This window comes from Sinohyriopsis cumingii, chromosome 18 (assembly GCF_028554795.1).
Source record: "Sinohyriopsis cumingii isolate HCF-2022 chromosome 18, ASM2855479v2, whole genome shotgun sequence".
Lineage (NCBI taxonomy): Eukaryota > Metazoa > Mollusca > Bivalvia > Unionida > Unionidae > Sinohyriopsis > Sinohyriopsis cumingii.
In genome coordinates this window covers 51,331,408-51,357,631 of record NC_142978.1, presented here as the reverse complement: position 1 = coordinate 51,357,631, position 26,224 = coordinate 51,331,408, and the positions used below count along the sequence as shown (strand labels likewise).

At 35.9% G+C, this 26,224-nt stretch overlaps 1 long non-coding RNA gene across 1 annotated transcript; it reads left to right on the top strand.

Annotated features, from left to right (window-relative positions):
* The first annotated feature begins 8,039 nt into the window (after positions 1 to 8,039).
* LOC149776630 (uncharacterized) lies at positions 8,040 to 11,672 on the top strand. Its single transcript, XR_016416238.1, has 3 exons — positions 8,040 to 8,148; positions 8,507 to 8,660; positions 11,534 to 11,672. It is a non-coding gene; the product is annotated as an uncharacterized LOC149776630 (long non-coding RNA).
* Positions 11,673 to 26,224: the final 14,552 nt, after the last annotated feature.

Genomic DNA, 26,224 nt, shown 5'->3' with positions numbered 1-26,224 from the left:
TCAAGATGACAAAAACGATCCAGACAAAGTTCTGCAACAGATTGAAGCCTACTGTAATCCACGGAGGAATGAAGTTCTTGAAACCCACAGGTTCTGGTGTGTGAAATATGATGACTTTACATCGTTCGAACATTTCCTTACCGAAGTTAGGAGAAGAGCAGAGTCGTGCAATTTCAAAGAAAAAGACAGAATGATAAGAGATAAAATTGTACTCAGCACAAGTGGTAAGCTCCAAGAATTGTTGTTGAGAGAAGAAAAACTTGAACTTGACAAGTGTCTTCAAACTTGCCGAGCATTTGAACAGTCAAATAGACATGTGCAAGAAATCAGACAAGACAAAGTACATGATTCGGTGAACAAAGTTGATAACGCGAAACCACGATCACAAGCAGGTGTATCTGGTACTGGATTGGTAAGACAGAAACTTAAGTGCGGTTTCTGTGGACTGTTTCATGAACGAAGCAAAGAAAAATGTCCAGCCTGGGGAAAGAGATGTAACAACTGTGGTGTAAAGAACCATTTCAAATCATGCTGCAAGAAAGTGCAAACAGTTGACCAAAATGACAAGCCCGAAGAAGCTACAGAAGAAGAATTCTGGCTTAACTACATTGACAGTTCGATCAATTCAAAGGCAAAAGCCAAAATGATTGTAAATGACTGTGATGTAACATTTCACATTGACACTGGGGCCCAGGTAAATACAATCCAACAGAGATTTGTCCGAAAATCTCAGAGAATACAGAAAGTGTCACATCTCAGAATGTGGAACAAGTCAACAGCGAAATCCTTAGGGGAGGCAACTCTGACAGTGACAAACCCAGTGAACAATGAAACTTATAACGTAACTTTTGTAATTGTGCCAAATGAGCTAGATTGCTTGCTAGGTTTGAAAGCGGTTCAAGAACTGAAACTGGTCACAATTAACACCGATAATTTTGTCGGAAGCGTCAAACGCCACCTCGGAGATCTTGGTGAAGTGAACCTCAGACTCACAGATGATGCAAAACCCAGGGCATTGCCAGCTCGCAACATACCGCTGGCAGTGAGAACTGAGGTGAAAGAACAAATTGACCTACTGACAGAACGCGGCATTTTAATACCAGTTACAGAACCAACTGAATGGGTTAGCCAGATGGCAATTACAAAGAAGAGCAATGGATCGTGGAGGATATGTTTAGATCCTCAACCGCTGAACAAAGTGTTAGTGAGAGAACGATATAGACTTCCAACTTTTGATGACGTAGTTCCAGGATTACATAATACCAAAGTATTCACGAAACTCGATGTGCAAGAAGCATATTGGCATATTAGACTTGATGAAAAATCCAGTCTACTTACTACTATGATAACACCGTTTGGAAGATACAGATGGGCTCGACTACCGTTCGGACTGACTGTATCCAGTGAAATATTTCAGCGGAAACTGAATGAAGCTCTTAGCGACCTTGAAGGTATATTTACAATTGCGGATGATATTATCATCGTTGGTTGTGGTGATAATGAAATAGCAGCTCAGAAAGACAATGATGAAAAGCTGGCAAAGCTTTACAAACGCTGTGAAGAGAGGCACATTGTTTTGAATGAAGGAAAGAAGGATATGGGCCCTGAAATCACTTTCCATGGACACAGAATCACGCCACAAGGTATCAAGCCAGATAACGATAAAATCAAAGCTGTTCTTGAAATGAATGCTCCGACGGACGTTACTGAAATCAAACGATTTTGTGGATTGGTACAGTATATGGCTAAATTTGTGCCAAATCTGTCTGAGACTCTTGAACCATTGAGAAACCTGACTAGAAAGAACACACCGTGGAAATGGACAAAACAATGCACGGAAGCTTTTGAAAGAGTGAAACAACTGTTAAAGCAAACAGATGTGTTAGCAATCTACGATCCAAATAAGGACTTGGTACTACAAGTTGATAGTAGTAAAGATGGCCTAGGAGCTGCTCTGCTGCAAGATGGACACCCACTTGAGTTTGCATCAAGATCTTTGAAACCAGCTGAAAGGAACTGGGCACAAATAGAAAAAGAAGCGCTTGCAGTATTGTATGGGCTAGAGAGGTTCGATCAGTACACATATGGTCGCCCAGTGATTGTTGAAAACGACCATAAACCTCTGGAAACCATCCTGAAGAAACCACTCAGTCAAGCACCAAAGCGGCTACAAGACATTCTAATGAAGATGTTTAGATACAATGTTACGTTTCGGTACGTCAAAGGATCTGAATTAATCATTGCGGACACACTAAGTCGTGCTTATAGTTTGTCAGATGACACTGAACTGACTAGGCTGAAAGTATGTGAGGTCGAAATGTTTGATAAAATTCCGGATGCGCGAATTACAGAAATCAGGAGAGAAACTGCCAAAGACACAACTTGTCAGTTGTTGATTGACCGTATTATAGAAGGATGGCCCAAAAACAAAAATGACCTAAAGCCTGAAGTGAGACCTTATTTCTCTATCAGAGACACACTGAGCTTTTATGACGGTATAATACTGAAAGGGGAAGCTGTTTTAATTCCAAAAGCTTGGAGAGGACAAATTAAAGAACGTTTACATAGTGCCCACCTTGGCTTTGACAGTATGGTTAGGAGAGCACGAGGAACCGTTTTCTGGCTGGGAATGAATCAAGAAATAAGACAATTAGCAGACAATTGTGAACACTGCATGGAGAGAAAGCCAAAACTCCAGAAAGAGCCCCTGCGGCAACATGATGACGGCAACTACCCATGGGAGAAAATTGGGTTAGACTTGTTTGAAATACAGGGTAGAAACTATTTGCTGGCGATTGATTATTACTCAAATTTTATAGACGTTGATTTACTCACCACAACATCATCAAGTCAAGTCATTATCAAACTCAAGAAGCAGTTTGCGCAATTTGGAATACCTAGAATAATCATCAGCGATGGTGGACCACAATTTACGTCTGACGAATTCAGTCAGTTCACGAAACAGTGGGGCATTCAACATCACGTGACTTCTCCTCATCACCCAAAGTCAAATGGCAAAGCCGAAGCCGGTGTGAAGATTATAAAAGGCATGATGGTTAAATGCCTGAACTCTAGGACTGATCAGTACGAAGCACTGCTAGAACTAAGGAATACTCCAAGACAGGACACTGGTCTAAGTCCGGCCCAAATGATGTTTGGGAGAGAAACAAGATCAATGCTACCTTTGGTTCAAAAGAAGTCGCCCAGAAACAAGAAGCGAGATGCTAGGAAGGACTGTATCAAGAAAAGTTATGACCGCAGTGCTAGAATTAAACTAAAACTTGAAAACAGTCAGCCTGTATATTTCCGACACAAACCAGATAAACCCTGGAGAAAAGGTGTTATTACAGAATCAAACGACCGAAACTGTATTGTAACTTCAACGGATGGTGTTCAATACAAGAGAAATAGTGAACACATAAGACCGACATCAATCCCAGTACAAATCCGCGATAAATCACCGGAAAGAACAACTGTACAGGAGCAAACGGCTGACACGCATGTAAAGGAACCTGATCAGAGGCGTCCCGTACCAGAGTCGACATGCCTGGAATCAGCGACTACACCAGTTATAAGACCCAGGCGCCAAGTGAAGACGCCAACCTATCTCAAAGACTATGTGAGGTTTTGAGTCAGTTTTATGCAGTTGTGAGGGACATAATAATCCCCTGTAGTGATCTAGAAATGTTTTCAAGTGTTACAGTTATTGTTAGCTAAATTAGTTGAATTTATTTGCATTGCATTTTGATGACTGCATAGTATAAAATCCTGTCTTCTTTAAATCATTTTCAGTTAAAGTCTAGTCAATAATTTTTATCTAAGTCAAAAAATCCAAAGCCAGTACTTTTTGTAACTGTAAATTTTATAACCTGTTAACTTGTTCATAAATTGATGTTTTGTTTAGATCTCAATTAGTTTCGTTAGAGAAAAAGGGATGTTGATATGATCTAAGAAAGACAACTGTTACTCTCTATTCTGTAGTGGTCTTGAAGGAGTTACCTTCGTGTGTGTTGATTAAACACGTGACTTGTGTTTTCGTCTACGAGCTATTCTTTTGAAGATATCACCACTTATGATGATACAAGCATGCTATCAACAAGACGAGATTAGTTAATTTTGCTTGCTTGAGCCCTGGTAAATTTACCACCCTATGCTTCTAGAGAGTGATTTCGGCATACTTTTTTTTTCGATACGTGATGCACCCTGACTTATTATCCCATCGTAAGTTATTAAAATATCTAACATGGGGGAATATATTGGGAAAAATAATTTTAAAAAAAAAACATTTTTCTCAGAGTCATTTAGTCACTAAAACACCTGTTTAATGACTAAGTTCATTGAAAACTTCAGGGAATATAATTTTTGATTCTGCACCATCCGACTTTCTTGTAAATAAAAGTTAAGATCCAGCACGTGCTTGACATAATTTTATTTATTTTCCCTAACAGTTTTTCATGGACGTAACTCATTCTGACCTAAAACTGATGACTAATAAGAACTTACCATGGTATCAATCGTTTATTAATCAGGTCAACAATTTCCCAGATGACTTAATGAAAAGAAAAGAGAAAGAACAACGACCCGTTTTCCGAGATTGAAATGTAGTTAAATGCAAAGATGCGTATGCCCTGTATTCTGTGAATGACACGAGTGTATCGAAAACGTTCTACACACGTGTCTGCAGACAAATGTCAGAACGTGTGTGTGTGCTTTATCGTCTGCGAAAGTCCACACATGTCTAGAGCAGCTGGAATGGCAAATGTACGTCAATGTGTCCAACGATGACGTATTCCTTATCACCCGCCATTCAGTTGGGGCTCAGCCATGACGTCTAATGTCGCCGAAAAAGACGAAAATATTTTGGTTTTGCTTATTGTCAAACGATCATCATTTTCTTGAAAATGATCATCAATCTCTTGAAAACTATTAAAATCTTTTGCATATCTTTAAAAACACTTGTAGTATATCTTCAAAAGTAAAGTTCTGAATGGAGAACTTAGTTATTAGGAAGAAACATATTACAGATATAACAGTAAATAATTCTTAAAAACATGAAAGCAGTCTCTCTCTCTCTCTCTCTCTCTCTCTCTCACACACACACACACACACGCGCGCGCGCGTTTGGTAAAATAAATTCATATGTATAATGAAAAGCGTGGAATAAATAATCCAATATTGCATGCAAATAATAAAAAGCGTGAAATAAATCATCCAATATTGTATATAACTAATGAAAAGGGTGAAATAAGTTTGATAGTATGAATGTGAGGTATAGTTTTATATCACTAGTGTGCATCTTGTACTAGCGTAATATAAAACTAATGTCAGTGACCTCAGGTTAGGAACTCTTTCAAAATATGACCAATGTTCCATTACACGAACTTCGTGATCTAGAAACTGGTGACTAATTACACGAAACTCGTGATGTAGGAGTGTGTGATCTAATACTGCTGGCCAAGATGGCGTACCATATATCTCTCTAGTTTTTGTAAATTGCATTTTTGTCTTCATATATATATATATATATATATATATATATATATATATATATATATATATATATATATATATATATATATCTGTATGTGTGTCACGTGATCGGGAAACAGGCGTCTTGTAATAAGACTTTTATTTAAAACAAGAAATTTTTTTCTCAAAATGAGTGGCAAGAAATACTGACCATGGTTCTGACAAGATGACCATGGTGTTGACGAAAATGAAATACTAATCTGATGTAGACTCAAAATGTCCACATTATTTTTAAAACGTACGTGCATATGTCATGGTTCAAGTGTAGTCTAATTGGATTTATTAAAAAATGTAACAGCTTATTTGCAAGGGTCAGTTAAGGATTCATGGTTCAGTAATTAGCAGTCTGGACTTGGGACCGAAAGGGTGCGGGTTAGAATCGTACCATTGGATCATCCTGGGTCGGTTTTCCGTGGTGTCCTTGAGCAAAGCACTTTATTCGCGTTGCCTTGACACAAAATAACCTACTTGTGTTTCTGTGCCGTCAAAAGCCCCAAATGAAATCAAATAAAGTATCCTTAATACTTCTAAATCCACGCCATTTTCCTGCCATTTCGTCTCATCTCTCTCTCTCTCTCTCTCTCTCTCTCTCTCTCTCTCTCTCTCTCTCTCTCTCTCTCTCTATATATATATATATATATATATATATATATATATATATATATATATTAATGTACCTCATTCAGAGTTAAGTTTTGAAATTCAGACACAATTTCATTTCAATATCATGCATATAGTAATATTTTCCCCCACTATATTAAGGATCATCTTGATAATTTATCAATTAATAGACAAACTGATACTTCAGATGAGAGGTTACTTTCAGTGCAGATACAACCTAATTGATCAATCGGCAGCTTTAAGGTGGGGGTCATCATCACGAAATAGTGATAACCTTTGCAAAAATCTGACACAATCTCACGAGACCACTATAAATACTCTCACTTCCACGGTATCGTTCCCTTTCTTCTGAGACGGTAAGTTCTGTATTAGATTGATCGGCTTCAATCAAGTTTGAGCTACTTTCGTTTCTAAAAATACTACTACTACTACTACTACTACTACTGATACTTCTTTCTTTCTTTCTTTCTTTTTCTTTCTTTCTTTCTTTCTTTCTTTCTTTCTTTCTTTCTTTCTTTCTTTCTTTCTTTCTTCCTTTCTTTCTTTCGTATTGCTATTATTACCAACGTGGGCATATGAGAAAGATAGCTGGTAGCTTTCCGTGGGTAGGTGGATCGTCCCGGAGTCTTCCCGGGCTCTCTTCCTCCACCAAATATATTGGCCGCCATGTATACCTATGATATGTAAATAAATAATGGTGTTAATCTCCACAAAACCAAATTATTATTATTGTTATTATTATTGTTATTATTATTATTATTATTATTGCGACGTCCAATTTGCAGCATCTGATGCTTTGTTCTGACAAAGCTTTCTGGAAATTAAAATCAGGAAGAGTCACTATCTACCTTTAGGCAAGACCTTTCAATCTCGTAGTCCTTTTTCTTATTTCTTCCAACGGTGGCGAATTTAACTGAATTGCTAGGAGTCCTAATAATTATATACTGTACGCAAGCAAGAAAGCCATCATACCAATGTGATTTAAAATTATCTTGTCTGCATTTCCACCTTTAACAAAATTAATTGAATCACTTTGCTGTACTGAGATTTCGCTTTTCGTCGGAAAGACATTCGTCGTTTTGGCTTTATTTATTTATTTGGGACCCGCGATCGTTCAGTTGCTAGAACGGTGGCTTCATTATCCATAGTTCTGTTATTTCGGCACCTGTACAGGCCAGTACGCGTGTCAAGTCATCCCCTCAGCAAGACCAGTACGCATGTCAAGTCATTCCCTCAGCAAGACTGCAAATAAAGTGCTGAAGGTGCCGTTGAAAGCCAATAAAATTTTTTCTCGATTTGATATGGTTTACACGCATTACTCTAGTAAACAAGCATACATCTGTTAAACCTTATAAATTGTATGAATTTTGTCAGTACTTGAATATGTCACCCGAATTCAATTTTTGTTGTTTTTAGTCTTGCAGTCTTATAATTACTTAATATTTATTTTTGTCAAGAAGTTATGTATATGCAGCCTATAGAGATCTTGAATTTTGAAGACATGTTTCCTTTTTTGCATTCATTTGGTTTTGACAATTATGTCGTTTGATGGTTTGACTGATTGGCATTTAATGGCACATAAACACACGAAAGGTTATGTGGCCAGGTCAAAACAGGATTGGAACCCGCACCATTCCGGTTGCGAGTGCAGCACTCTAATCGCCAAGCCTACTGCAACAATTATCTAAGAAAAAAAATATTAATTAAAACTGTGACTTATAAAAATATCAGTGAATTTATATTCTGAGGCACTTATCTGATAAAAGGTATACGCATTCTTCACAAAAATAAATGTGAAGTCTATCTAGAAGATTCCATGATGGGATACGAAGATTTGTTCGAAGACATTTTCTTGGGGAATGGGGATGAAATTAACCTTATATCATTACTTGAAATTACAGGACAACACAAGAGAGAAAATGAAAACGGCCTTTATTCTACTCGCTTGTATCTCCCTTGCTCTTTGTGGACCACAAAGGAGAGTTCTTTTGGATGGATGTATGTATACTTCAGTTTTCTAATAATGTTTCTTTTTTCTTTGCTAAACACGTACATGTATACATGCATATGCATGTCCGTACAGGGCGTCTGTTTAAATAGATCCCAAGATTTCAAAAAATTTAAACATTGCCTGATTAAACTCAGCGAAGTAAACTAACAATTGTTTCATATTTTGTTATTTTCGTTCCGAATTTGCTGAGAGAGAGAGAGAGAGAGAGAGAGAAGTGTATCGATGGATGAAAGGCTGGATTGATAAGGGATGAATGGACGGAAGGACGACCAACAAGCAAATAAGTATACATACTTAAGTAAATTTGCATACAATTATCGGGTTAAGTTTTATTACATCATGCAGTGCTTGATACAACCCACTTAAAAGATACAGTTCAACAACTGGTAAATGCGGTTGGAAGCGACACCTCAGAGGGACTATGCGAGAAGGAATGCCACTCCCTGCTTAGTGACCCCAGCAACATCCTCCATCACAGCTGCCCGCTCATTTGCCACGGGTGAGTCGTTTGAACATTTCAGACATGCAAAATATATGCTAGAACTAAGTTCCCAGTGGAAAAACAAAAGCGAAGAACTAATAGCAATGATAATTAATAAAACCTGAGACTGCAAAAATCAATGATTATTACAAAAATATCAGTCAATTAATACTTAGAAGTGAAATTATAATTGATCTATTGCTTTTATTTAGTGCGTTATACAAATTTTAAAATTAAGAAAACAGAGTGCCAAACACAAGAAACATAGGTATCACCTTTTGAAAATGTGAAAAAGAATCATTTTTAGGACTGTCTAAAATTTTCTGTCATATGAAGGATATATCTATATCTATATTTATATAGTCTTCAAACATGCAAATGTATTATACAGATGGTATTCTTACAGGGTGGCTGTTATGTGGAGATTAACTGATATATAATGTATAGTCTTCAAGCATCTGACTATTATAGAGATGACTGTGTTACAGGGTGGCTGATATATATAGCACAATTTAAATGTAAATTATAGCCTTCAAATATCTGACTGTTATAGAGATGACTGTGTTACAGGGTGGCTGTCATGTATAGCTTAATTTATATGTGATGTATAGCCTACAAACATCTGACTGCATTATTAAAGATCGCTGACTTTAGGAGTGGTTCTGATAGTAGGTTTGACTGTATTTAGAGGCAATGTACTCTTGTGCTAGAAAGAGACGTTTAGATCAGTGTATCACTCAGACACTTGGTAAAATGATTATTGGTCTACTCAAAGCGCTTGTATGATGTCGCTATGGTACATTGGTCACATGATTCTTTGTATTTTGGAAATGTTCCAAGGTAAAAATGTCATTGTTTTATCCAGGAAGCCGCGATAATCATAACTGAAATTCAGACCCATTGCGTAAGAAATCCCCCAAAAGACTTCCGCTTTTATTGTGAAATAATTTTGAATAAAGAACTTCAGAAGTTTCTTTCCACATACATTGATTGTTTTAGTCAATCTGGATGTATTCCGATGGTAACGCCATCCAGCATTTCAATACATGATTATCATTTGATTAGTAAATTATATTTTTATTAAGACAAGCCATTTAAACTCGATCTCTATCATCCTAGCAACTGTCAAATGACAACATGTATGCCCTTTAACCTCTTTATTGTCTTGTTGTTTTACACATTTCAGTGGTACATAGAGTTTCACTCTAAAATCAATACTGACCTTTCCTCACCTGACAGATCTTAGAAAGTACATAGTCAAAATTCAAAGGCTTGTTGAAAAAAATAAATTCAACCAAAAATGACCGTTGTCAGACCATTTTCGCCACCAATAAAATAAAAGCATCATCATGGTATTACCTTCCAAGGATCAACTTTGTGATGCTAAAATTGAGATTGCCATTTATACCTGACGAGTTTTGAACGAAGAATCTAATTAAATTCCAACCTAACACTTTTCTCCGCATTCCGGCCGTGCCTTGAATTGAATATCGTGACGAAAGTCAATGGTTTTATTTTGATTAGTTTGTGTGAAGTCAGTAAAAGACTCCGCACTTGGAATGCCTCAGACTACACTTACGTCACCATTATGGAGGATGTAAGTAATGTGGATACGAGAAAACTGGACAAGTGAACTAGATCAAACCATACAATTATCTTTGCGGTTTTAAATGTCGTATCCCCTTACGATGAAATGTCTGGACTAATAACATTTATCTAGACCAAATATACCCCCAAGACCCTTGACTGTTGTATACATTGTTGCTGTCTCATACACTAGCAAACAAAAAATAAACAAGCAGTGAACAAATGCACTCACAGTTCCCCTTATTTGGAGGTATTTGTACGCATCTCTTTTATATAGACAACATAAATGTAAGACGCAGAATGACTTCCGCCATCATAAGACAGGCTAGTTAATACACACACACACACACACTTTAACATGCCATGAATTGGGTTTAGTATTGGCAACAACAAAAAAGTGAATAGCAGAAATGTGCAGAAATTTGCACAAATGTATTCGTAAAAAATCTAGCTTGATGATGTTTGTGATACATCCGTCGTAACGATGGTGTAAGTATCGTCTGAGATGTTCCGAGTGAGAAGGTTTAGTGTGTGTGATTTGGATTTTTAACGTAGCTTTAACAATTGTTCAGTCATATCGCTACCATGTCTGCAGTGTGGCAGTTTATGGTGATGTATAGCACGGGCGGCATCATGCCGCAGACGTGTAGCATGATATCCCACCCAGTCACATTATCCTGACACCAGGTCGACCAGTCCTAACACTAACCTCTTAATGCTGAGCACCTAGCGAGGCAACTGTAGGTAGCATTTTTTATAAGTCTTTGGTATGACTGGGCGGGGGTTTGAACCCGCGACCTCCCGCATCCAAAGTGGAAACTCTAACCACTAAGCCACCTGAGCGGTCGAGAAGGTTAAGTTGCTAGGAGACGCTGCTCATTTTGTAGAACATTTAAATGCAGTCGGCAGTTTAGCATTATCAGTTCAAACCTTATAAGTCATGTCTTGGGAAGATTTTCATTATTTGTAGTTATTCCATCCAAAATTCATGTAGAGCACTCGAAAATATAACTAGACATTGCACTTCAGTTGTCCTTTTCCCATAACTTATTGCTATTGCTGTGTCAAAATTTGTGATTAACTTATGTCGAAATTGTTGGCTTAACCCCTTTTTTCAGCGTATGTGTAATATATATATATTTGGAACATTAAGGACGAAAATAAATGAAGGACAGACAATTGTTAATTATCTTATGAATTTGTAACTGTGTGACTTAGAAAACTTAAAAAACAAATATATTTCTGGCAGATAACACCATGTAAGAAGTGTTTAATAATAATGACATATTTTTTTTTTCCTTCAGGTTACAAGATTTGGTTCACCGCTTTAATATAGTACCTCACACAACTCCAAGTGCATAGAAATTTGGTCACAAGAAGTTTAAGAAACAGTGGAACAAAGAAGTGTATTCTGTAACAAAATAAAATAAAATGTGAAACCAATATCAGTTAGTCATCTGTATATCTACAGTATTTACAAGTCACCTAAATTCGACCTGATCGTCTAATAATATAAACGATTTCTTTAGGCCACCTAAAATCGACCTGATGGTGTGATAATATCGATCATACCTATAAGCAACATAAAATCGACCTGGTTGTGTAATATCCATAATCCATTTAAAATCGACCTGATTGGGTAATAATATCGATCATATCCATAATCCACCTAAAATCGACCCGATTGTGTAACAATATGAATCACACCTATAAGCCACAAAAAATCGAATTGGTTATGCAATAATATCGATAATATCGATAAAGCCCATAATCCACCTAAAATCGACATGATCGTGCAATATTATCGATCATACCTATGAGCCATATAAAACAGACCTGATTGTGCAACAATACCCATAAGCCATTCAAAATAGACCTGATCGTGTAATGATATCAATCATACCCATAATCCACCTAAAATCGAACTGATTGTGTAAAAATATTGATTATACCAATAAGCCACCTAAAATCGACCTGATAGTGAAAAGTAGTAGATCGGGATACTTCTTTGTTAAAATAGTAAGTTGCACCCTAGGGACAAGGGGAGTTTAACATGGGTGGGACTGTCATGGGACAATGGGGAATTTAACATGGGAATGGCACCTGGAGACAACGGGAAATCCTATGTTCAATGTTACCATAGGTTATCATGAATGGGCCCATTGGGACCCAAAACGTCACGGCAATGGGAATAATGTTGCAAGTGGCTGACCTCAAGTTGGGCTACATAGTAACATTGTTAGACGTGGCTGACCTCAGATTGCACACGTGTGTACTCGGTACCTGTTGCATAATGATTATATTCATGTATCCGAGATTTATATATAAAGCATTAGCGGGACCTGAAATTATGTTAGCAGTGTTCAGAAATTTGCATAATTATAATGATGCTCCAAATAGCTGTAATCAAATAAAAAGACCAGTGCCAAAATGGATGCAGCTATAAGTAATGTTAAAATTACGAAATTGTCTGAGAATTTAACGGAGACTAAATAGATCCCGGAATATTAGAATACATTGGTTTAGTCTAAAAGTAGTACTAACATTACCAAAATGTCACAGACTCTAGTGGAGACTGAGAAAACTCCAGAAGATTAATATTCAGATTGCCGTGACTTAAAAATATTGCACTAAAATTCCGAAAATTTAGTGGGTTTGAATGGAAACTAATAGCTAGCCAGATTTTTTGGGTTGTCAGAAATGACAAAGACAAAGCGTAACAGTAAATTCTAAAATTGTACCGGACTTTAGCAGAGGCTAAAACTAATCCGGAAATAAATTTAAACAAAAGTTACCAAGACTTCAATAGTACTGAAATTACTTAAGCTCAAACCGATCTTTGCGGAAACTGAATAATCGTACGTAAAAAGTAAAATCAGGCAGACAGAAAGTAAAACCACATTTCTAATCCAGCTCACCACATATACAATCCAGCATCCGTTTTGTTTATTACTAAGCACGCCAGATATACAATCTTACACCAAATGCTTTAAAACAATCCAGCACCTACTTTTAATTACAGTCAAACACATCATAGATACTATCGAACACACCTTCTATACCATCCAACATCCCAATACAATTTAAAATCCCTTAAACACACTATCATAAGCGTCATGTGTTCACTTAGAGTGTAAGAGAAGGAGCTGAAAGCAAACAAAACATATTATCCCTCACATAAAAAATATAGTATCACTTACACCCCATAAAATATTATCCTTTACACCGTCTATACCATTCATTATCCAACACACTATCCAAAATACGACATGTGTTCGCTAGGAGTGTAAGAATAGGAGCTGAAAGCAACAACAACAACAACAACAACAACAAACAATACTCTCACACGTCTTACCTATCATCCAAAGCCCCAGAAAATACTATCCATTAAATCATCTATATCATCGATCACCTCCACACACTATTCCCAAAAATGGCATGTGTTCGCTTAGAGTGTAAGAGAAGTAAATGAAAGCAAACGAAACATACTCTCACACACATATACCATCCAACACCGCCTAAAAAACTATCCGTTACACTATCTATATTATCCATTATCCCACACACTATCAAAAAACAAACAAATCCCTGTTTTCGTCTAGAATGTAAGAGAAGGATATATGATGGCAAACAAAACATAATATTTATCACTCCATAGAAATAATATCCATCACACATCCTATATCATTCAACATCCAAATATCATCCAACACACACACACACACACACACACACACACACACACACACATTCGAAACGCCCTGTGTTAGCTTAAAATGTAAAAGAATGAGATAAAATCTCACCAAATATACTAACTCTTACACCACCAAAAATACTATATGTAAAAACGCCAGTGTCTATTTGTAGTCCCAATTTGTGGAAATTCCTATGGAAAGACCCAGGTCTATATTTATATTCTCAAAAAGAACCAGTGCTGCAAACCTCTGACCTCAACTGGGCAACTACTAAGTAACAGTGTTACAAGTGTCTGGCCTGAATACGCTATACTGTAAGTATGGACCAACAAAACATAGGCACACACACACACACACACACACACACACACACACACACACACCAATTACCCTGTGTTAGCTTAAGGTGTAAGAGCAGGAGATGAAATCCGACAAACCTACTTTCACCTTATATACCATCCAACATTCTGTTATGCACTCCAGCCAAAACGCTTTGTGTTAGCTTAGAATGTAAGAGAGGTAGAAGAAATCCCACAAAATATACTACCCCTTATGCCACAAAAAATACTATTCATCACACCACTATACCATCCAACATCCCAATAATATGCCACACCCCTTACACACACACTGTCTAAAACGCGTTGTGTTAGCTTAGAATGTAAGAAGAGAAGAAATCTAGCAAATTATACTACCCCTTACATCACAAAAAATACTATCCATCACTCCATTATACCATCCCATATCACAATACCATTCAACACCCCTTACACACATCCCATTATACACTCTATCCAAAACACCTTGTGTTAGCTTAGAGTGTAAGAGGAGATGAAATTAGATAATATATACTATCCTTACAATCACAAAAAAATGTTATCCATGACACCACTATCCCATCCAAAATCCCATTACCATTCAACACATCTTAAACATACGTAGGACCAGTTCTTTCAGCTCCAAATTTCAGTCAGTCATTGGGGTTGGATCACGTTGTTGTTGTTGTAGGGTTTAACGCCATTTTTCAGCACAAGATAGGCTATACATGGCGGCCAGTATTAATGGTGGAGGAAGAACTCGGAAAAAAAAACACCGGAAAGAACCACCGACCCACGAGAAGCTACTGGCAAGCTTTCTCACATAACCACATTAGCCGAATCCGAGACTCGAATCGACGCAGACAGAGGTGAGATGGCAGTGATCCGTAACGGTGAGCGATTTAGACCACTCGGCCACTCGGTGCCCCAAATTAGAGTCTACAGCACCCAGTATTCCCAGGCGGTCACTCATCCAAATACTAACCGGGCCCGACGTTGCTTAATTTCGGTGATCGGACGAGAACCGGTGAACTTGGATCAATTTTGATTCAAGAAGAAAAAATGGCCTAGATCATCCAGTATGCTATTGTTCTAAGAAATTAAATAAGCACCAGCGAAATTCTTCCACAATCGAGAAGGAATGTTTGGCTTTCATATTGGCATTGCAATACTTTTAAGTACCTATTAATTAGTTTAGCTCCTTCTCCGATTATTGTGTTAGTCATCACAACACCATTACTTTCACTGGCAAGATGAAAAACACAAAAATCAGAAATTATGAAGGTGGAGTTTGGTGTTCCACTAATAATGTTGACATCATGCACGTCAAAGAAAAAGACAATTTAATAGCAGATGCACTTTCACGTACTTAGAAATATATTGTTTCATTTATACTTTGTGTCCTTCATAAGTTTTCATCTTATGTATAAAAAATTACCATAATGTATATTTGACTAATAGTAAAAACAAAGCTTTATTACTTAATCTTTTGTTTTCTGTATGAGGGGAAGAAGGTAACATTGCATACTGGACTTGACCTTGTCGAAAACTGAGTTCAAGTTTTGCTTCACCTGAATTAATTTGTTTACAATTTTTATTCTGTAAACCACTAATACAAAGCTAAGATATTATACGTGTGTATAGGCTTAATATAGGAATCATTATTAATAGAAGTTTGCAAAATCGCTTGCAGTTAGATTTTCTTTCTGCGTTATTTACTTTGCTGATATCATTCGAATTTCATCACTATATTTGCTCATATTGCAACGTATGATACAATGATATTGTATGAAAATCTACATCAAACAGGCGCTTATTAAGCTCTTGACTATTTTCTTTTAGATAATATGTTGTGTTAAAGTGTCCTTTTATAATAACCATTTTCTAAAGCGTCTTGGCGGATTTAGGTCTAGATGAGTAGTCTTATGAAATGAGAATGAGGAAACATTTTTACTCTGCTATTCTGGAAATTGTGTGGTCGAGTAAGAGATTTCGCTCTTGCCTCATTTCATATGATTACAAGTGGATGATATTTTGTTTTTTATTTTTAGGTCACATAAAGTCTTAAGGACTCTTACCTTTATCGTCACACAAAGATTTTAGATTACATCATATAACAATGCAAGACAGTCGTCACACAAAGATTTTAAATTAGATCATACAACAAGGCAAGACAGTCGCCACACAAAGATTTTAGATTAGATCATACAACAATGCAAGGCAGTCGCCACACAAAGATTTTAGATTAGATCATACAACAATGCAAGACAGTCGCCACATAAAGATTTTAGATTAGTTCATACAACAATGCAAGACAGTCGCCAACCAGTTGGCACCTGAACTATGTTGCGTTGTGTTCAAATGTGTCTGTGCCGTTGCAACAAACGTTTTATTAATCAAATGAGTATAGACCAACTTTATTTATAACATTAGTTACCAGCCTGTTATGATCTAACCTGGTTACTATCATTTCAACATGAATACTTTTTAGCTATTGCTATTTTGTAATCTTCTCCAACAATCTTTTCGACACTACATTTCTTTACTCCTTTAGCTCTCTTTTTCTGTTTTAATGAAATCTAGTTTGCTTCTTTTCCTATACACTCCTTTATCTGAATAGAATTTTTTTTACATCCTTAAACTTACCTATTACTTCACTTGTTGTCGTCGCAATTATATCAAGCTTCACAATGCTAATTTGACAGTTCAAATAATATGTGATTAGGATAAATATCAGCAATAACATCTTCTGTAAAACGTTGATAGCAGAAAGAGTCGGTGTCGGTAAAGAGAAATTCAGCCTGTTTGTACCGCTTCTTGATATCATATTAATGAAAATCGTACATCAGATGCTTCGGCATATAAGTACATCAGCGCGAACATAAATCGTCTTTTTTTAATTTTTAGTGTTAGATTTAATTGTCTTTGTATCGCAACCCGATTTTCGTTGAATATCTTCATTGACACAAAGTCAGGATCAGCAACAAGCGTAGATCGTCATCATTGACGATCTTAGCATTAACTCGTTTTGTTATGTTCTCTATAGTATCATAAGAGATTTGGCGAGTATGAGGATATTCCAGCTGGTGTTTATGTCTGATTATATATATATATATATATATATATATATATATATATATATATATATATATATATATATATATATATATATATATATATATATATATATATATATAAGCTATAAAGTAAACAATGAATGCTGAAACAGTGATCAGTGAAATTAACAACGATAAATATGTGATCACAATTCTTCAGCGAAGACAAGGTGATAGACAATTTTATTTCGCTCAGATAACCGGAAGAGTATTTGGTGTTAACCAACGTAAAAAGAGTCGATGCTTTTGAACACTAATGGTACAAGCGAAGAAACCATAAGCGTCTCTGTGTCTTTCTCTTTGCGAAATAATAATAATAATGTACAATGAAAATCGGTAGTCTTTGGGGGGCTTTTCCGCCACAGTGCCTAGCTGCTTATATCCATGAAGAATCCCCACATTCACGAGCAGACCTGTCCATCATCAGACCGGCAGTGCGTCATGACTAATATATAAACGTGGTGTGTTTCTCGGTAGCAAAGGCCACATGCAAATATCATTGCCTCAGTATTTACGATTTTAATTTAGATGGCTGTATCAAATGTACTTTTCTTTGATTCTTAATTGAAGCTCATTGGAGAATATATATATATATATATATATATATATATATATATATATATATATATATATATATATATATATATATATATATATATATTCTTAATTATATATTCTTAATAGTATAAATAGGTTTTTTTTAAAAATAAACAATCCCAGGTACTCCACGCTGGTTACACTGGCTGTGTATCTTAGGTGTCGTTAAAGAACTTTAATTCCCTTTATTTTGATGTGTGATTGATAGATGCAATATTGTTATAGACTATACAGCTTGGCCTTGCTTCAGATGTGCACCTTTCAAAAAACTGCTAGTTCCACTTGGTCATTTTCACTTCCTGGACTTCAGAAGAAAATTTAAAAAACATTAAATCATAAAAGAGAGAGAGAGAAGAAGAAGAAGAAGAAACCCCAGTTGATTACTCTTTATATTACATTTTTTATATTTGTTAATTCATTGCTCTTTCAGAAGATGATATTGTCTAAAAGAACTGTTGTTTACACTAAATTCAGGCAAACTTTTCAAACACATGGGAACAGTGATTTTGGTTAGTTGTATGCTTAGACCATGTACAACTTCCAAAAGTGCGAAATCCAAAGAAATTTTAGCCACAGTACATAAAACTAATATTGAAGTATGCCAACATTCTCTCCATTATGCATATTGCAAACCAGCTGCTTCGTTAGGCGCTCAGCATTAAGAGGTTAGCGTTAGGAATGGTCGTCCTGGTGTCAGACAGAATAATGTAATTGGACAATATTCTACATGTCTGCGGCAAGGTCTATACGGCATGATGCCCCGAATAGTGAAGAACTCGTCCTGGGAGAACTCATCCCAGGTATCAGGAGAAGTCAGCGCCCTAGGCGGCTGCCTAGTTTGCCTATATGATAGCGCCGGCCCTGAAAGGGTTCCAACATAATAACCAAAGCAATCTGGAAATAACTTTATTGAAATGGACCTCTAACCTGAAATCGACCGAACTGGTGCTGACCGGAAGTCAAAAAGCCAAAGGGTTATTGTATCATCTCTCTAAAAGAACAATGTAATCTGATATTTAATAGAGATTTGCTAACCACTGACGAATGTTACTTGAACTCGATACAAATTATCATTAAAACCTACTCAGGAAATGTGGTCGCGACTGAGTTCAACATTATGGCTAATGCGCAAAATTCAGACAGTTTCTGTAAGTTCATTAGCACTACGTCCATCATGAGTTAATTTCTTTTTTGTCAGTGTTCGTAAGTTTTATTTTTCTCAATAAAATAACCATTTAAAGTTTGCACAAAGTTGAACGATAAGTTTAAAAGAATCTGTCACTACTAAATTGCCGATGCAAAATAAAGTTTTGCGTTTTTTTATATATATATAAGGACCCCATTATCACGCGTAGCAGCAGAGGAGGCGAACAGACCTTTTGCTGAAACGTAACTTTGAAAGCTAAAAACCTCATACAAAAAAAAATAAGGTCACTGACGCTAAACCAAACCCTCTAACTTTACCGAGAGTTTCTCTCCAATAGTCTCTCTTGGTTTATTTTTTAAAAAATTACTTTATCTTTGTCGGTGGTGTCTAAAAAAGTATTTATATAGTTGTTTATCCACCGGATGTCTAACTGAGGCCGGGCTCCTCTGCTGCTGTAATTAAATCATGCTGAATTAGATGGTGCTGAATCTTATATTGCTAGATTAGCTGGAGGAAGATTAAAAGCAATCAAAAAGTTTTTGCCTGTTCGTGATTCTCTTAGACAAAACTCTAAGAACGTCAAGAAGCACAAGTTGAATTTGCAGAGGGTACATAAAAACTATTTAAACCCATTAAAAAGGTTACTGAAAAGCTGCAGAAGCAACTGAAGGTCTTCTTCCAGCAGCAAAAAAAAGTGCTAGCAAACTAAAAAGAAATTAGCAAGAAGAACTAAATAAACAAGAGATATTTTAAAATATATTTCAGATGAAGTAGATGCTGCTCAGCCTGCTGACATGGATGATACTCATCCTATTAATATTGATAAAGAAGTACTTGAAGATATTGAACAAGATCATATTAAAGGGGATGATACATCAGACCGAGAAAAAGTTTATGCAACTGATAAATTTAGCGATGATGGTATTTACCACCTAAGGAATATTAAAGAGGTAGATTTACCTATATTTGCGGTGGATAGTTATCATAGTAAAGAAGTGTTTTTGAAGCCTTTGTACTCTGATAAATATGTAAAAAATGAAACCTGGTACGATTGGGTTTGTAAAATACGTCATAACCTTGATAGGATCGACAAAAGAAAAGATATGAGATATAGTTATTTTATTACTGAAATAAGTAAATATATTGAAAAATTACAACAACTAGAATCACAACAAATATTAGAAGCAACTATCTCCAAAAATAAGTGATGAAGAAGCTGAACAAAAAGAAGAAGCTAAACGAGAGAGAGAAAAAGAAAAAGACCCGGGTTTTAAGAGAACTAGACAAATGTGGGATTACTTTCTTCGCCAGGTAAGAAAGAAATTTTCTTACCAAAGGAAACAACTGGAAGTGGTATTGTTACTCAGTGAATCTGTCCTGACAGTGTTCTTTCTGATGTAGATAGATTAGAAGTTCTAACTGAAGGAAAACGTGCTGGAAATAATACACCTGAATTCATTAGTGAAATATCTAAAATTTGTCGAAGAATATTTACTGGCGGTATTATGGATCGCAACATTTATCGTTCTCTCATCGATGAGATTGCTGATGATTATTACAGCGACTAAACAACTAATTAATCAGTATGTAATTGAAAAATGATTAATCACAATGCACAACGTGGACCTGTAATGGTCATGGTAGTAAACTCACGATTACCAACTTACAAAGCGATTTACGAAGATGGACTTGGTGATACTGTTATGGGTTTTTTTTTCAGAAGGATGGCTCCGAAAGCAATACCGATTGCAAAACAATTAGGGATGAAGGCTATTGAGGTATTAATGATAAAGGTATTAATGTTATTGGTAATTTTGCTGATAAAGCGTTTTCGACAGTCAAGGATAGATTAGCTCGATTAGTACGAAGAAAAGAAAACACACAACCAGTAAAATTACCAAGCACTGAAATTACGCCTGCAAATGGCAGTAAAATAATAAATCAAGCCGCAAATAAAAAAGTATCAGAGATGGATGGTGAAGCAGAAAGAAATATAACGGCAAATTTAATAGCAGGAAGTGGTCTTCGTGTTAGACGATAACAATTACAATAATAAAATGTTCAAACGTGTATCCGATCCTGCCTTCGATATAGACGCACCATTTCTCATAGATGAACCGATACGTGATTATCAATTTTATTCTTATGACGCACGAGAACCAAATCAGAAGGGGAAAATCGAATTACAAATTCAGCATACAAGCATATATGTCTTACCCGCTGAAGCATTTATTGAAGTAGAAAGTGAAATTATAAAAGCAGATAATACTGAATTTGCGGATGGTTTTAGAACTGGTTTTGTTAATAACGGTATTATGGCGTTGTTTGACAGTACTATGCACATGATTGACGGAAGAAATATTGAAACGATTTAAAAAAATACGTTGATGTTGCTACAACGATATTAGGTCAAGCAAAAATATTCAGATGATTGTACAAGATTAGCTGGTCCATCAATGATGTTTTCAAAGGACATTAATGACCATCCAGACCATAGACCTCATCTTTTGGTACAAGTAGAACGAGATATTGCGTCTAATCCACAACCACCTTGATCGATAGACCGACCTGCCGCAGCATTTATGATGGTACAGTCTGTCAATCCAGATAATAATTTAGGATTTGCAATGCGTTTGTTAGTATTAGTTGGTAATTGTAGACGATTTTCATGTGCAATTCCATTATCCCACATCTTTAGATTCTGTAGAAATGTTAGAAAAGTAATTTTTGGAGCTAAACATACATTTGTACTTGTAAGAAAGGCTACTGACGATGATGCACTCTGGCGACCTGATGGTAAAGTAATACTGACAAAACTTTCTTTGTGGATGCCAGTAATGACTCCAACGATTGCAGAAGAACAAAAATTAATTTCTTTTATGGACCAAGGTTTTAAATCGTTGTTGTCATGGTTGACGATGACCACAGATAGTGTCTAAAGTAACAATTATGGTTTATTTACATGGCATATAGCATCACATCAAGGTGTTTCTGCATCACGACATATATTTATTGGTTTTCAAGAGTTTACGCTAGTAAATTCAGAAACACGAACTCACATGGTATTTGACAAACTTGGGGTTAGTGAAGTTTCACTGAGGATAACAGGACATCAAAAACAATCCGAAGAGATATTATTGATGTTTGAATTAAATCATGTAGCGCTTGCGTATTATCGGTTAATGACATTTATGGGACGTGATCAAAATATAGATACTGGTTTACAAATTTCACAGTTAGATTTTAGAAATGTGTATCCAACTGATTACTTTTTCCTGGAGCATCTTGATTTAGCACGACAAACTATCGTTGATATACACTTTCGAGCTTGCGTAAATAGAGGCGTTATTATAGAGTATAGAGCAATTGCAGTTATTCTCTCAGATAAATCAATGTTACTTGAAGGTGCTGGTGGAAGAATGCGATTCATTTGACGCTCCAGTAGAAAATGGGTAATCAAATCGCTCATCCTATTATATAAATGTCGTATAGTCAAGTTAGAGTCACTCTGTCTTCCGGTCAGGTGAATAAATTACAATCAGAACTCGCAAGTAAATGCGGAATAAAAAAGATCAAATTTCTAGTGGTGGTCCAAAGAAATTATCATTAACCATGACTCAACTTAAACATTTTAATAAGGCTTTATAATCAAAAACGGGAGCTCAACTATATCTTTCTCCGAGTGCTATTAAAGATGTGGTTAAAGTAGGTGGAATATTTCCACTGCTTGCAGCTATACCAACGTTGATAACCGCCTTCCGCAGCTGCCGTTGCAAAAACCGCCGCTGGATTGGCATTAAAGAAAGCAACAGGACAAGGATATTAAAAAGGGAAATTGAATAAGATTACCGGGAACCCCTTATCGATACGGTAAAGATCTGAAACTTCCAGGAACAATTCGTTAATCCGTCCAATGTCAAATTTTGATTTACTTGATGCTGCTAAAAAAATAAAAACAAACTTTTTAAGGTGTTTTCTTGCGTGACCAATTACTGAAACAACCAAACAATTTTGAATCAGGTTTTATTAATCTTGATAATAATATAGGACCTTGTACTCATTGGGTGGCATACGCAGTTGACCCACGTGGAATCGTTTATTTCGATTCGTATGGATTGGCTCCACCAACTGAATGTTTAAAATATAAAAACACAATAAAAACTCCAGTCTGGTATTCAACATTACCAACCCAAACAATGACAGATCCAGCAATATGTGGTCGTGAAGTAATTAATGTACTTGACGCTGTTTCAAAATCAACATTACCACCTCACAAAGTCGTGCCTGATTATACAAGTAATCGCATCATTTTAAACATATCTTAAAGTATAATGGTTGATATTTAAGGAAGGTCTTCTTCTATCAAGGACAAGTAAAAAATGATGACATTGATTTGTCAAATTACGCGACTAAAGATGAACTCGCTGATATTATGAACCTCTCTGGAGTTAAGCGAGATGAAGTTGTTATTTTTCAGGATAATGATATAGCTCGTAGAGTTCTTGGTGCTACTACGGATAACATTCCAGTATTTACTGAGGGCGGTAGAATCAGAGACTCAAATATATCATTCGCAACTATTAGAAATGAAATTGCAAGAAGCGTTGCTAATGGTTTGCGGATCACCGGTGATACAATGACAGGCGAACTCAGCTTGAACGGAAATAAGATAGTTGTTTTAAGAGATCCAACATCTGATGAAGATGCTGCAACAATATAAAATATGTAGATAATAACTATAATACAGTAGATACTAAATTATCCATGCTACGAGCTGAGTATGACACTCCCGTAAGCTCGTTTACAAGACTTCGTAGAAACTTCAAAAACGTAATGAAATCGCAGATAATTTATTTGGAAGTCTGTTGACTGTTGACGTAAAACTCGTTTATATAACAAAACTTGGCGATATCAAAACAGCTATATCAGATATTGAAACGATTAGAAACAAAATAGGGATGTGATAAGTGGGATTCCTGAGATCGTTAAAAAATTTAATCTGATTAAAATCTCCCACGGGCATATTACCAACATAGTATACACAGTATCATCAGGATTCTCAACATGGTCACAGCAAAAATACACTATCAAACATACTGCAGAAGTCACTAGCGTGTATAGGCTGCCTGTGTTCAGCGCAGAAAAATTTAAGATATTTACTACGTATTCCTGGCATCATTCAACCGATAATTTTTTCTGGAGTTGTGTCTGTCATATTAAATAAAGGGAAAGAAGAAGTATTTATACTGGAAGCAACTGATAAAAAAATAACCGCAATGTCTTACTGGTGGTGTCTGGAATTTGTGGCTGAAACACCTCAATTGGTTATTAAGTAAAAGATTATGAGTACTTCAATCGCCGTTCAAATTTAGGTACAATCAAGCAGGTGAGTGGCAAACAAAATTGAAAAATATCGTTGACGAGAATGTAGTTAAAATAAAAAAATAGGCGTGTAATAATTGTTGATATAATTGTTTATTCAGTGTCTGCTGTTATTGCTGGAACCAGCATGTTATTACCAACAATAACAAATGGTGGCACCAGTAATTGTAACAATTTGTGTTTCAGCTACAACAACGATTGCCGGTGTTCTCAATATCATTGCAAAAAATAAACACGTGCACAAATGCAAAATTGCATGATTAAATAATAAAATTACACACAGCGACGTTAGTACACTCAAAATTATCCTTGTTATTATCAACGAGCCTTTGTGATGGAAAAATATCAGATTTTGAGTTAACGGAGATTAATAAAATGTACAATGAAGCAATGACAATGATTGATTAGAAATTCAGGATTTAAATAACAATAACATCGCCAAGCGAGCTACTACAACAAAATCGTAACGAATACGACTACGTCGAAAACAACAATGATATCAGTAAATTCAATTAATCCCGAATTTAGTGTTAACTTTACAACTGCGATTCCAGTGAAAAAAAATCGCACTAGCACAATTACGAGTATATTATAGTTGGTCAAATATCAGATCAAAATCATTCGGTGGATTACAGGCGAATAATTCACTTGTATTTGCAAATAAAAATAAAGATGATAGAACCCCCGATTGGTTAGTTGTTTATATTCCTACAGGAAGGTATCATATCAAACAAATCAATGATGAATTTAAACGGAGAATGAAATCAGCAACTGGAAGAGAAGCAAAAATAGCTATAACAGTCCACGGACCAACATTATCATCCGCGAGAACGATAAAGTCTCCAGATTTCGTTGTAGATATTGATCAAACGTCAGTCAGATCTGTCTTAGGATGGCCTGAAATCCCACCAGAATATCGAGGACTAACAGAACCAAAACGAGATGATTTCTCTATTAACGAAACTTTTTTTTATGAATGTTCCAAAATATCGAAATAGGTATCCATGGACTGGCACGGATAGATATATTGAATTTCCTCATGGTAAAAGATTTTCTATAACACCGTTTTCAATAACCGATGTTGATCGAAAAACTCTTGATTATATTGTTTATGAAGATAATTTCAGATCACAGGCTAATAGAATTAAAACTAAATATATAATTTACATTCACGACATTAGTGCAATTATTTAAAAATTATATCCTGGAGTGTCCTAATAACGATCAAAGGAAAAAAATAATTGAAACAATGCAACATTTAAATCAAATTGTGTCAGACCTTAACTATGCTGATCAAGCTTTTATCGAAATAATTATCGAAATAATAAATGTCAGTACTTATAATATAGAAAAAAGGGAGAACAAAAAATAGCAAGCATCAGGCAACTATATATTGATCATTATAAGAAAACTGAAGCGGATTTACAGCATTTCATATTACCATGATTTAGCGCCGACGAGCCAATAAAATCACCCAATAATATTATCAATTAATATTTTACCCAAATCGTTGCATCATGGAGAAAAAAACCCACCAACTATTCTTAAACACAATAATAATCCGTATGGAGAAGGTCGTCATATTTCACCAGGAATCGTTAAGATAACCTCAACGACTGCAGTCAATCTTGTTTGTGACGTAATTGATGAAGCTATCAAATAGATTTTGACAAATCAAATCAAGCTCAACAAGGATATATTTTATATGCCTTTACCCCGCAAGTACCTCCTGGATGTTTGA